The sequence below is a fragment of the Silurus aristotelis genome (assembly GCF_946808225.1).
Source record: "Silurus aristotelis genome assembly, chromosome: 18".
Lineage (NCBI taxonomy): Eukaryota > Metazoa > Chordata > Actinopteri > Siluriformes > Siluridae > Silurus > Silurus aristotelis.
The window spans coordinates 16,186,071-16,201,495 of NC_139591.1; the positions used below are offsets into that span (position 1 = coordinate 16,186,071).

Genomic DNA, 15,425 nt, shown 5'->3' on the forward strand with positions numbered 1-15,425 from the left:
ATATTTGGCTGCAGCTAGAAGCAGTTTATTCGCCAAAGCAACAGTGATGCATGATGAAGGTTTCTTGCAAATTTGGCCCCAAATTTATTCTGCAAAAGAACAATGACCTCAAAAATGCTTTCAATGTCAATAAAAACTCTCTTCAGTGTAGAGAAGAACAAGGAGTCCTGGAAGTGATGGTTTGGCTCCCACAGAGCCCTGATCTCAACATCATTTAGTCTGTCTGTGATTTCCTGAAGAGACAAAAGGATTTGAGGCAGCTTGCATCCACAGAAGATCTGTGGTTAGTTCTCCAAGATGTTTGGAACATCTGCTACCTGCCAGGTTCGGCACAGTGTGATCACACCAAATATTGATTTGATTTCTGTACTTTACAGCATTTTCACACCTGCCTAAAACTTTTTGCACACATGATTCTAATAAACCTAAATGTTATCAAACTTTAACTAATTTCTATTCTTTTTAATAACCCTACTACTGTATATATAATTTCATATCAAAATTAGATGAAATGACTTTGACACCTGGTTTGTGGAAGACATGCTTCAGCTTTACATCCACACAATATGTGAGTTTAATTAATTGGAAGCCTGCAAATGAGACATCATTCAATTCAAAATTCCAAAGATCACAGGATTGGACAGACATAAAATCATACTTCTGCATCAGCAAGGCTGGCGTGGTGAGGGAAGACATGCAGGTAGTTGGTTTGAAAGAGGCAGATGTAGAGGACAGGGTGTATGGAGACGGATGATCCGCTGTGGCGCCCCCTAATGGGAGAAGCTGAAAGAAGAAGATGTTTTTGTTACTCATTCAATAAAACGTGTAAAGAACAACATGATTCATTACATGATTTAATTATAGGGGTTTTTTTTAGCATAAGGTTATTCTTTATTGGCTGACCAGTCTATAAGCATTTATAACGTACACACACACCTCCATCACCCCCCCCCCCCCCCCTCTCTCTCTCTCTCTCTTTCTGACCAGGCATAACATTATGACCACCTGCCTACTATTGTGTTGGTCCCCCTTTTCCTGCAAAAACAGTTCTGACCTGTCGAGCATTCCCAGCATTAACTTCTTCAGCAATTTGAGCTACAGGAGCTCATCTGTTGCTTGTCTTCGACACAGACCAGCCTTCGCTCCTCCCGTGCATCAATGAGCCTTGGCCACTCATGACCCTGTCACCGGTTCACCACTTTTCCTTCCTTTGACTATTTATGATAGATACTGACCACTGCAGACAGGGAACATCCCACAAGTTTGGGGATGCTCTGACCCAGTCATCACAATTTGGCCCTTGTCTAACTCCCTTAAATCTTTTACACGTTTTCCCTGCTTCTAACAACTTTAAGGAAAATGTTCACTTGAGTGTTTAAAGGTTTTGGCATGAAGAAGCTGGTGTTGGATCTTTGATGATCACAAATGTTGAGATATTTTATGAGTTGCTCAGTAGCTCCTGCTTCCACAACCTCAAAGGATTGTAGTAGACTGTAGAAAGGACATTACTCACAATCTTACACTCCAGTGCTCATGTTAGTTCTCACTCTCTGGTGTTTTGTATTGTTTTAAAGACTAAAATCACTCTCTTGATGTCACCCAAATGAGGATGGGTTCCTCTTTGGAGTCTGGTTCCTCTCAAGGTTTCTTCCCCATAACATCTAAGGGAGTTTTTCCTTGCCACAGTCACAATAGCTGTTCATCAGGGATAAACACACATCGTTCACCTTCACTCTTACATTCTGTAAAGCTGTTTTGAGACAATGTCTGTTGTAAAACGCGCTATAGAATTCAACTTGACTTGCTGCCTTATATATCCCACCACTAACATGTGCCATGATGAAGAGACAATCAGTGTTATTCACTTCAACTGTCATAAGGTTATAATGTCATATGCCTGATATTATTTTCAGTAGTATATTTTTTTGTGCATTGATCAAATTTCATTTGTCACATAATTTTCAATTCAATTTTTTCTCATCACATTAATAATATTCACATGTCAAGAGTGCATCAAATGCAAGCTCGTCTTATGATCACGTCATCACATGTCTGGGGGTCTCCATGATGAAACACTGAGACACGCAGCACAGGATCAGGCCCTGCTTTGAGCTGCACTGAGCGCTTCTATCCGCTAGGATGCTCTCCAGCTCTTAGTGTGCAGAGTGCTGCATCTCCTCATACTTCTCCTCCTCCTCCTCCTCCGTCTTCACCAAACCTGCGCTCCGACACACTCACTCACACACACACACACACACACACACACACACACACACACACACACACACACACACACACACACACACACACACACACAGCAGGGTATTCGAGCAAGACGAAGCATCCTTTCAGTGTCTTTTCTTTCCTCTCCTCAGTTTGGAGCTGCTTCATCTTTGTAGAAGATGACGCACCGGAGTCGCGCGTGCTTTACCTGGTAAGTCCAGCTGTAAACGTGGTGCTTTTGATGATGCATGTGTGCTGCATGTTCTCTAAAATCTTCTGCATGAGATTAAAGCAAATTTTACCGGTGGATCAAACCTGAAGGGTCACATCCCAAATGGCTGCTTCCTTCAATTGAAAGTGCACTTCTAAGACGGGATTCACCAGCCTGCCTTGTGCACTAGATGATCCACCAAGAAAGAGATCTATTTGGGATTGAACCAGGATGTCATCGCTTATTCTGTATCCTTGTAGGAAATGAGGACGGTGAATCATTCATATTGTCATGTAGATGTATTTTAATTTGAAAAACGTTTTATTTCAGTGCAAGAAATATTTCTGAATCTTTAAAAATATATATATATATATATATATATATATTTCTGACAACGAGCATTCAAAAGAAAGACTGTTGCTTTACCTGTACCTGAAAATGATAATCATTATTTATTATTATTATAATCTGCAAGCAATAAATGTCATTCAGTGCATGTGTGTGTGAGGGATCTCAAAAGGCTTATAGACTCAGCCATTCAAGGATAACATTGTGTTACAAAAAATCAAGGTTTTATCGTGGGTTTTTTTTGCACACGTGACTAAAATGTGATCACATTCTGAGAAAGAGGTGTGAAGGTGCAGTTTATAGTGCTGGGCTCTGAAACTGCAGAGAATCTGAGATACAAAAACATATAAAAATTGTTTCCATTATTACACACAAATAGTCAAAATATAAGCTGAATTTAAGTTTTGAACTACAGGAAATAATTAATTAACCATTGATTAATCATTAATTATCCTCTTGGGGAACAAATTATGAGAAGTTACATTCTAATCATTCATATAGCCATGTTACATCACCTGTGATCATGAGTAATCATGTAAGAGATGATGTGACAAAAGTCACGTGACATAAAACCAAGAGAACTTTCTAAACGGGGCAGTTAGTGCTTAGCACCTCCAGGGTTAGGGGTTCAAATCCCACCTCCTGTCCCTTCTATGCTGAGTTTACTGGTTCTTCAGACTTCACAGGATTCTTAAAGTACTCTAGTTAACTTCCCAGTCCAAATATATGTAGTGTGATTAGTATTTCCAAATTGTGCGTAGTGTGTGTGTGTGTGTGTGTGTGTGTGTGTGTGTGTGTGTCCTTGTTCCACGATATGCTCCAGGCATCCCTGTGACCCTGTGCTGGATAAACAGCATAGAAAATGGATGGAAGTTTGTAGACATGGCAAGTGGAAATTTGATGCATGGAGTTCTGAGACTTTTCTGTAAATTGATGCACAACAGATCTGAGCTATAAACCTTAATGTATAACAATGTTCACAATTACAATATGCACTATAGCGATATGACATTTTATGGAGTCTTTACTTCCTTTACTTCTTTATATATAGAGTTTGATTCGTTACAGTAGAACAACTATGTTTAATGCACATTTGAATCATTTGTATCAAAAAAGCTGATCTTGAAAATGCATTAGCTTAAATTATTAAGTAAAAAAATACCCAGGATTTCTGATCTGATATATCCATTTTCTACGTATATATCCAAGTATAGATTAAGTAATTGAAAAGGTTTAAGCTTTTGTTGGGTATTTTATTTTTTTTAAGATGTTGTTTTTTTTATATATTATGGCAGATTCTTATTTATATCAACTGATACTTTACAATATCAGTATCATTACCATCAGAAATTAGAAATAAACAAGGAATTTTTAGATGAATAAAGTCTATTTCTTGACATTTTCACCGATTCAATATTTCATATTCTTTTGGACAATTATTCTATTCTTTCTTTTTTAAAAACAGATGCTTATAATATGGATATTTCACCTAGGATTCATGATAGAGTCATATGTGAATATGAGAATGTTTTCTTAAATTTTTTACACACACTGTATTGGAGCTAAAGGCATGATTTCACTGCACTCATCCCACATGATTAATTGAACCTCCTCAGCCCAGTTCACATTGGGCGAGCTGACACTTATCTGTAAGCAGTTTAAGCTATGCCACAGATGGAGATGGATGGCCAGAAACCACCATGAGCAACAAATTTGTGTGTTTGGAATGCGATCACATTTATATTTTCCAATCGGCTAAAAAAACGTTACTGCATGGGTTCCTGTGAAGATCATGACTTGTATTATTGATATTGGCACAATATTGTGACACTGTTGGTTCTCCAGTTTAACTAAATGTAAAAAATAAATAAATAATTTACTCCATGGCTAAGAGCTTTCTGGGATTGCTCCTGTTATAGAAGTCCAAATGATCACAAGCGCAAACACCCCCAATGTGCACTACCAGAGGTATGCAGAGATTGCATGGTTACCATGGCATTAATATTGGTTGTGGTGATGTTCTGAATGCCAGACGTAGTTATTTATACAGAGTTATTTTCTCCCTTTGTTTGTAATGATGATATTTAACATTTATATAACATAATGAAACACCCAATCAAACCAAACTCAATCCCAATCAGTTAGCACTTAGTCTGTCTCAAATAAGCACTCTATATAACCGGGGTGAGCAGAATAGTGTCTCAACATGAGGCCCTGAGCTGTACTGGCTACAAGAGCATTAGAACACATCAGGTTCCACTTCTGTGTGTCAGGAACAAGAATCACAGAATATAGATTGGATAATAGATTGTTTTTTTTTCAAGGTTTTTCCTTGATCTTGTGCCTCAGAGCTCATCTTTTCTCAGAATTCTGATATTTGTTGTTAACTGAGCTCTTGACCCATATCTCCACAATTTATACACCGAACTGCTTCTTCATGACTGATTGCATAATTGCATGAAAGTGCATTGGTACATGTATTTTTCCTTCAACATAGATCCTTAGTGCGTAGAGCTCTATTAAGACTCCAGATATCACTCGAACATGTTAAAATGAAAATCTTATACACAGTCTTATAAATACAACCTGAATTGCTTTGACATTTCCATTTTGTGCAATAAAGTGTAAAAATTCTCAGTCTAAATATTTATGTTCTCTATGTTCTATTGTGAATATAATATTGGCTCATGTGATTTGATAGTCTTTTAGTTTTCATTTTATTCAAATAATAATAAAAAAAAAAGTCCCAACATTTCCAGAGTTCGGAGTGTAGACAGAGATGTTTGGGATATGATTTTTTATAGTCAAAGATAAAATTAGAAACACCAGGTAGCTTTTCTAGGTAGCTCGCTAGACCACCCAGTACAAAAATAGCCCCATGGCGGGTAAAAATATTTGGGTCAGTGTTCTACTTTTTTTTTCCAGCCACATTTCTGTTAATCTGAGAAGAACTCATATACACAAAATATACACACTCATATACAATATAACCAGTCTTGGGTATATTATTTGTTATATACAATTATATAGACTGGTTGGACTTTTTGCGCATGTCAGTGTTTTCATATCTGCTGTGGTAGAAAGTAGTCTTGTGCTCTGTGGCCCAGATAAACTTTATTTATGCATGTCATGCTGCTCATTATGAGCTTTTAGAAAATAAGCGCTAATTGCACAATGCTGGTGACGGAGGTAAAATTTCTTGGAAGGAAAAAATGTACAGGATGAACACCCTGTCCTGGTTCACCCCCTCTTCTTCTCTTTTCCTCCCTTATCTTTCCTCTGGTTCAAAACAGGTCAGAAACAAGGACATTAGCCTCTCTCAGGCCAGCAAGCTTTTGGCTCAAATGTGTGCCTGGCTATGTAAGTGTTCTTGTCTTGCCCAATCTTGGCATCACAATAGAGTTTTTTGTAAACACATCTATCTCAGAAAAGGACACAGCCAATTAAAAAAATGCAATTTTGCTTCTGTTGTGATTCTAGTAAAAGAGTTACAGTGACATAGTGACTTAGCTTGTCTAGTCCTTTTGAATAGCAGAGAAATTCAATTCCTCTTTATAGATAAGTGGTTCAGAAGAACAAACTTGTACAAAAGGTATCAGCTGAAACCCTTGTATGTTTTAACAAATAATAATGTGAGGTAAGTGAGGAATTCTTGAAATGCCTGGAGGCTTGCTTTTCTATCTTTTATATCATTATCTGATACTTTTCCCTTCCAAAACTTAAAGGGTTTTATTCCTCTTACATCATACTAGTCTGCCAATAATTACAATTGTATGAATATTAATGTGGAGCTTTTTAAATATTTATGTGTCAAGGGAATAATTTTGCCTGTAAAAATTCCAATATTTCAAATTTGTAAGTCATTGTAAGGACCCCTAAGTCTAATCGCATTAATAAAGAGGTCTTTCATCACTATTGCAAAATTATATATGTTAGAAAACCACAATTTTACTGAACAACATGTATCGTTTGTTTTTTTTCTATTATTGTTATGTTAATATTTACAACACTTACTATTATCACTTACTGTTATAACAGTTATAAACATTCTCATTCATTATTGTCAAACATAAACTTTCGTCTTTATCTCAGACTCCTTCAAAGCATTGAGACTGGAGACTCCTTACAAAAATGTTCATAAACAACCTCACAATATTAACAGTGATTAAAGTCTCTCAGTTTGGATAAAAGATTGCTAGTTTGCACATGTACAACATGTGTTTTTACCTATCAATTGTACTCTATTGTGTTGTATTTGTAGTACAATATATAGCTTTTCTATCCAGACTGATTCAATGCTACCCCTCAATGATTCAATGCTTCCCCTATGTAAAACAATTTATTCAATTTGTTAGTTTATGATCTGCTTGAACACACCTTTGCTGGGCACCTGCATGTCTTTATTCACTGTAAACTTATTTCAAATCTCTAAATTGCTATTAACTGTGAACTTAAAGTGCTTCAGTTCAAATGACGATAAATGATTAGCATTTCTAAATGAAAGATGTTCCGGAAGAATCTCAATTAATTGAGACCTCTTCAGCTTTACACTCATGGCTGTGTGGTGATGCAGCTCATATTTAAGCTGTCAGCCACCACATTCTGGTTGGTTGGATCACTGACTTGCTTTTACATGAGAATTCTCTGCCAGTTTGAAAGGCATCTGATTCTGACAGTCAAATCTTTATAATTGTTTTTTTTTTTGCAGACTGATCTGCAATCTGTTAGATTTTTAATAGACCTACTGTTTGATTAATGCCAGCTCAGGCACAGTCATTCACTGTCGAGTGCAAAGATTTATATGAAAGATCTGCCCCTTTAAGCCGAAGGAAGTGGCACCTGTGAGCAGCCATTTCTTAAGAAAAAATATATCAATTCTGAAGCAAAATCCACTATTGTTCCTCTGCTGATTAGAACTTGCTTGTCAAAAGTTTGTTTTAGGAGCCACACACACTTTTCTATTGTGTATATGCAATAAACTAGGTCATTTAATTGTAAGAAGATTTACTTTGACCAAACAAAAGTATTAATTCTCAATTAGAATAAATAAATGCTTGGACGTATGGTCATTGTCTTGTTGTACACTGAAGTGGTTCCAATTAGCTGCAGTCCAGATGGAATTGCATGAGACTGAATTATGGAATGGTAGCCATGTTGGTTTAGTATTCCATTCACCCGGAATAAGCCCCCAACCTTCCCTGCTACTAAACAATGCCAAACCATAAGCTTCCACCTTCCATGTTTGACTGTGGGTGTGAGGCAGTCTGATTACATCTTCTCTCCTGTTCTCCATCCTACATAAGCTCTTCTGTTAGAGCCAAAAATTTCAAATTTATACTTACATATAAAAATAAACATGCACGTGTCTCTTAAAAATGATAAAAGACTAGATTTTTCCAATCTGTTGACAAAAACAGTGTATACATCCCACATCCACCTGGGACATTTCACTTCAGTGCCTGCAGCAGACCCCCTATCCAGAGTGCCAACCATTTCCTCTATACTCATCTCACTTCCTTTTTAAAAATTAAAGTCAAATTGTCAGATATCACAGTCCAGCCATACATTACTTTTGTGGAAAATCTGAGCCTTACATTTTGTAATTATGTGCTAATACTCTGATCCTTGCTTTGTTCACAGACTAGTTAAAATGTAATACAACTAAAATTACTTTATGAATTTTTAATTTATATAAAGATATAAAATGTATATGTGATATCATTCAATCCTACAGGTCATTTTGTCATTTCTGTTCATCCATCTTTGATAGTGTCCCAGTGTTTTACAGGATTAATAAAGACTGAAAATATGGATTCAGATCTTGCAGCAGTGCTAGTTAACATGCTTTTCATGAATTAAGTCCTGCCTCAGGCTTTTTGGCTGAATAGTATGCATTTGAGATCAGTTTGCCCTAAATCCTCCTCTTTTATGCACCGTCCCTGAGCAGAGGGCTCATAATCCTTAATGAATCAATTAGTCTGAGAGTCGGCATGCATCAGACAGGCATCTGGACTGACAGACGGAAGGGTTGCCATAGAGATGTACAGTGCGGTTAGACTCTGATTACATTTGCACGGACGAGAAACACGAACTCTGAGCCATAATTGAGGAAATTGGGCTTGCAAACAACAGGCATGGGACAACAAACACTCTTGTATTCAGATCATAATAAAACAGCTTCTCGATTGAACGCACTTAGCCTTCATTGGATATAGCTCTGAATATGATCTGCTCATCCTTGATAGTGAGAACAATCCATGTTTGCAAAGGTTGAACATTTGCCTTCATTAGGAATGTGCTTTATAAAATTTCTAAATTAAATTGGTACATTATTTGTTCATGCACTCTTGGCCCAAAGTGTTCATTACTTGTTGTAAAACAGTTAATAAATTGCCCTTGGAAATAAACACTTACAAAACAAATGATTACGTTTCATGGCCACTTACAAAAGTTCCATACATGTATGTATTAAAAAAAAAAAAAAAAAGTGAGTACACCCCTCACATTTAACCATTTTAGTAGATCTTATTAAGGGATAATACTATAAAAATGATATATTTTATATTAGTCAATGTGCAGCTTGTATAGCATTACAGATCTCCTCTAAAATTAATCCAACATACAGCTATTATTGTCTAAACATCTGGCAACAAAAGTGAGTACACCCTAAGTGATAACAGCTGTATGTCCTTCAAAAATGCAAAGCCACTATTCATCATGTTCATGTTTTTGTCTGCTTGACAGAACCATACAAATTTGTGTATCTTGTATAAGAGCAGTTAAAACGTGGCAAAGAACTCTCTGTGGAATTGAAAATTACAATTGTTGCTCATCACGAAGATGGCCGAGGCTATAAGAAGATCCAAGTTGCATTTCAGTAGTATCGTCCCTTGAACACATAATAAAATGGTTGCTGAAATGTGAGGGGTGTACTCAAGTCAAGTCAAGTCAAGTCAAGTTTATTTGTATAGCGCTTTTCACAACAGACATTGTCTCAAAGCAGCTTTACAGAAAACAACAGTGAAGGTGAATGGTGTGCGTTTGTCCCTGATGAGCAAGCCGTGGCGACAGTGGCAAGGAAAAACTCCCTTAGATGATATGAGGAAGAAACCTTGAGAGGAACCAGACTCAAAGGGGAACCCATCCTCATATGGGTGACATCAAAAGTTTGGTCATAAATCTTTCAACAATACAGAACAATTTGTGATCATCATAGATCCAGCATCAGCTTCTCCATGCCAGGGCCTTTCAACACTCGGCATCTACTTCTCCATGATCATCCATAGGTCCATAATCTTCACGAGGTGGGACGTGACTGGAGCTGGCCAAACCTCAGGATGCCTCGGGATGGGGAGAGAAAGAGAAGCAGTGGAGAGGAATTAGCGTAGCTGCTGTTCATGATATTAACAGCACAAGTTGATAATGTGCATGTGATCATATATTCTGGAGCACAAGGTTGTGATGTGATGTGTGTGATGTGTGTTATGTGTAGGCTTTGCTAAAAAGATATGTTTTTAATCTACACTTAAACTGGGATATATCTCACTTTTGTGAGATTCTGTATATGCATTTCTTTAGATTAGATTCTAGACATTCATACTCATTCATATTTCCTTAAAATCTTGAGTATAGAGTTGCTTCCTGTATGGGATCTGTGCATAATTTTACAGAGTTGCCCCACTGTCTAAGTGTTAACCCTGTTACATTTCTGTTACATTTCTGTTACATTTTGTTCACAAGGACACTGCTGTCCTCTTGTACCACCAAAGCCACTAATCAGGCTCTTTTAAACGACAGAGAATGATTTAACTTTGCTGGCTTTATTTATTCAGGCTGGCAGAAAAGCATTCGTTAGATCATCACCCTGTACATACGAGGAGAGTGGCACAAAAATATGCATTAAAACCGCATGTTTAAATCCAGGCTTATGGTTTTAGGTTGTTATGAATGCCACTGATGTTCTGTTAATAATGCTTGCTGTCAATTGTGAAAGTCAATTCCAGTATATGTGTGGGTGTCGCATTTGAAATATTGCACAGGAGCGCTGCATGAAATCTGACAGGTAGTGGCATAATCATGGCAGCTTCTCCTCTGCAGCTTCTAACACTAGGTGCTTCATTTTTCTATATATTTTTTTATTTTATTTTTATTTTTTAGTTAGGCCACTTGTGTTGAATCATTTATCTTCATGGCACAGTGGAGCCTTTGGGTTGTCACTTCCCCAGCTAACAACAAAAGGGAACTTTCAGCATTATTATCTCAGTAAAATGGTCACATGGTCACCTTGTTGGTAATGGATGCATTTTGTGCATCTCCACAGCTCCATTATCATCATCAGCACAGTGTTCTCTTTCCGTCCTTCTCTCTCCTTACGAACAGATCAGAACAATAATCTGCAACTGACGAGGGCGCGATCAAGCCATTAAAGTAGATCTAATCCTGGACTACAGCTTTGAGCTTCTAAAAGGACGTTACAGATTCATTGGCGGTCTATATTGCAGCACGTCGCATCAACAGTTTAGAAATCCGCCTTGACGCAGAGATATTGAACAATTTCCCAGTAAGCAAAGCAGCATGACCTCTTTGGAAGCTTAATTGTGTATGGCAGGCAGTGCTACAAGCTTCCCTGGCACCAGTAATGCTTAATGATTTTCAAATAAGGGCCGGTGTGGGTGAATGAATGTGTAAATGCTTGAAATAGCTTGAAAAGCAATGTTGCTACATTGTTACCAGTCAGAAACATTATGGTAAAACATTACTGGAACACTGAGCTGTGAAATTGGTTGTAACTCACAATAAGTTCACTAGTAATCCTCACGTAATGGTAAAAATGCAGCTTTAGACAAAACAGCAGGGTTAGCGTTAGAGTTAGGGTTTGTTTAAAGCAGACTTCATTTAAAAGAACTGAAAGCAAAACTCTTCAGTACTTCATTTAGCAATAGCTGACAATACAAACTCTCCACAAAAGTATTGTAAAACAAACTGAAATAAGTATAAATGAGTTTCAAATATGTTTATACTGTGAATGGTATAGTGATTCGAGTGCCAATTTGTGGCTTGGTATATCACATCATTCTTGTGAGAGCTTAAAGATTGATTGTTCTGCTAACAATACAAGAATTGACATTGTCAAATGGATACAATGGTGTTTTTGGCAATGTCAACCATACATTTACATTTAAATTCACATTTGGAAGACACCCTTATACAAAGTGACAAACAACCGAGAAGTTGAAGTTGTCAGATTTTTCTTGTTGGCTCCCAAAATAAACGAGCAAGAGCTTATTTTGTCACTCTGCGCTTTGTGGAGATGCTTAGGGTTGTTTCAATGAGGAATCCAGTATAGAAGTAGAGAAGACCAGAAAAGCTGACTCCAAAGAGCAATACCATGTAGATGAGGGGAGGAAACCGGTGATGAGGGTGTTGGGCTACGGGCTATTCAGGGTGGATTTAGTTTTATTTTAATGTTGTTAAATTATTGAACTATTTTCTTCTCTATCACTTTTGGCCTTGGTTCATCCACCATTACTCCAATCTGTTATAATACCAAAAAGGTTTTGGGTCTGCATAAGTGTTGACTTCACTAAAGTGTGCATAGAGGTACACTTTTTTTTCCTTAAATGAGAAATGAGACATGAGGCACTTCACGGCCGTGTCATCAAGTGTCAATTTCTCACTGGACAGGGAATTAAAAACAAGTGGTTAGATAGAGCCAACTAGGACTCAAGGTGTAGCTAAGATACTTATTTTACATATTCAAACAGTTAAGCTTCATAAGCCAACGATCATGTTGTGTTTTGACCTAAGCGATGGAATCAAGGCTGTAAAACTCTGCTGTAAATCTGTCCAGTAATGGCTTTCTTTTTCTATTAACTACAGCAGCTCCTGAACCAAATGAAAATAGTTTTTCATTGCTGCCACTGCAGGCTACTCATTATGGATTGGACTGTAGCCTGGAGTGTACTTTAATGGCTGATCATCTCTCCAGAAGTAATTTTATTTTCAGATGAGTGTGCAATATCTAGTTCTTGATTATTGTATTTGTTATACGGTAATCCCTCGATATATAGTGGATCGGACATCGCGCATCAGTAATATCGCGAGTTCTCATATGGAACATAACTGACTGTCTGACTATTGCGGATAAAATGTTTTGTTAAGCAAGACTTTACTGTATTACTGTAGTGAATTAAGATAGTATCTGTATTGTAGAGTAAAATGGCCCCAAAACGTGCACCATCAACAGCTTCTGGTAACGAAACTAAGCGGATGAAGACAATGACTTTTCAAGACGAGATTGAACTTCTGGACAAGCTTCGCAGTGCTGTAGGTTGCCATTACAGGGTGAATGAGAGCGCTGTATGCTATATTTTTAAGAAAGAAGCAGAAATCAGGGGTACTGTGTTGGCCAGCTTCAGGCAAAGTGCAAAAAATGTTACAAAATAAAAATATTTTATATAAGTTTTTTATGTGCATGTAGTGTGCGATTTCGGTTAAATTTTTGGTTTATAAAGTAAGTATATAGTTATACAGTACATCAGTGGTCCTCAACACCCAGGTCCCTGTGCTTCCATACCTCCTGGCTACGCTTCTAAGGAAGCATTCAGTTAAGTTTATCATTTTACAGCCTCCACCGCTCTGGGAAGGCCCCGGACTGGATTGCAGACGTCTGGGGGCACCAGAGTACCTTATGCGCAAGCTATTCAGAGTTTCGACAGGAGCCTGGGTCCAGTTTGGCTGTCCCTGCAGCCTACCTAATCCCCTGTCTCCAAGCCCCACTGAGTACAATGGCCAGTCTCCAAGATCCATTGTTCCTCGCTGGGGGTGCCGCTCAGTTCACCTCTTTTTTTTTCTGGGATTGCCTTCCTCCCCTGAGCCCAGAGGAGGCTGTCGCTCCACCCTCAATCACCAACGAGGTCGTCACTCCACCCCCAAGCCGAAAGGAAGCAGTCGCTCATCCCCCGATTACCGACGAGGCCGTCGCTCCACCCTAGAGCCCCGAGGAGGCTGTCACTCCGGCCCGGGCACCAACGAGGGCATCGCACCGCCGCCTATCACCGCCGCTCAGCTCCAGAGTCCTGCACTCTCACTCAGCCTCTCCCTGCTACTAATCAGCTACACCTGTCCTCCTCCTACTAATCACCTACACCTGTTCCCCATTTACCTGTACCCTTTATAAGGTCCCTATCCCCCTGCACAACCGGCCTGATCTACTAGTTACGACCATATATCACCTGGACGCCCTACCTCTCCGGTTCCCTGTGCTTCCATGCTTCCAGGCTCCTATGCTTTCCTGTGTTTCCATGCTCCTGGCTATGCTTCTAAGAAAGCATTCAGTTAAGTTTACCATTTGCTCTCGTGTGTGTATGTTGAGACAATAAAAGACATTCTGTTTTACTCCTAGTTTCTGATGCCTGGTCTATCCGTCTATCCAACAAGAACACCTGCTAGTTTTTAGCAGATAGATATTGCTATTTTGAAGCTAAAGGAGACAAATTGATACATTTCCTAGAGTTAATCTTTAGAATGATAGATTTAAGTGCATGAAAGCAAAGGTTTTTTTTACCTGCTGCACAGTCGGGTGACCTCATCACATTACGATGCTAAATTTGCTCGTTCTAGTTATTTTTACAATGTTTCCACGACTTGTTCTTTATGAGTATATTTAAACTTGAGTGTGATTTTAGGCCAGTTGTGCTTCTGGTGTCTCCCTGTGTGCACATTTGTAAAAGTTCCACCTACTTTACTACAGTTAGCTCATTAAAGGGGTACTTCAGTGCTTTTCAGCCTCATCTCCAGCTGCTGCCTTTTAATTGAACCCTAAGCACTAATTTTCTTCATTTGATCTGAAAAATTATGATGAATTCTTCAGTACAAATTTGTCAATTAATTCTTTATCAATTTTTTTTTCCTTTTTTTGGTGTATGCCATGACTTCCAGCACAGCAAACAGTGTTTTCTTATGTTCTTTGTGTGCTAGTGTATTGGATGAGAATGTTTGATGAGGTCCTGTCTCTTCTCCTTGTTTAGTTTGGTCATGTTCTCTGCTGTTTTAACTCCTCGCCTACAGTTCTGAATATTATTTCAATGCGTTCTTTTTTGACTCATCTAACCGAACATTACACAAAGAGAACACTTTATTGATTTGTTCTGAGCCCAGGCCCAAATTTGATCTGCTCAGAAAGCCCATGAGTGAGCAAAAAATGACCACAATGAGAATTAAACTAAAGTGGTTATTGCCATAAGCTACATCCATAACATTTGTATAAAATGCTCTGTATAGCTTCGACAGTGTTCTTCAAGTGTCACAAATTCACAAAGATTTTTTTTAAGAGGTTTATGGATGTGGTGGGTGAAGACATGCAGGTAGTTGGTTTGAAAGAGGCAGATGTAGAGGACAGGAGTGTATGAAGACGGATAATCCGCTGTGGCGACCCCTAAAGGGAGCAGCCAAAAGAAGAAGAAGGGTTAAAAAAATAGCGATTTTTCTCGTTTTTCCAAGTCGACCAGGTTTTTATAGATTATTTTAACTTCAAAGTTGCGTTAAGATTTGCCAGCACGTGTGTTCCTATGGGTCCTATTTAAATACCTAATAAACTTAATATAGCTTGAGAACGATAAATAACTTCTTTAATTTGGAAATG

The 15,425-nt window shown here is 38.2% G+C and overlaps 1 protein-coding gene across 5 annotated transcripts in view; it reads left to right on the top strand.

The window, feature by feature from the left end:
- Positions 1–2,104: 2,104 nt before the first annotated feature.
- cuedc1a (CUE domain containing 1a) overlaps positions 2,105–15,425 on the top strand; it is a gene marked incomplete at its 3' end in the record, with an annotated part of 28,575 nt that continues 15,254 nt past the window's right edge. For 2 of the 5 annotated variants that reach the window (XM_083568566.1, XM_083568564.1), the window contains exon 1: positions 2,257–2,434. Of the gene's footprint in view, positions 2,435–13,979; positions 14,119–15,425 lie in introns of those variants that run through there. The other 3 variants (XM_083568567.1, XM_083568568.1, XM_083568565.1) reach the window with 3 other exon arrangements.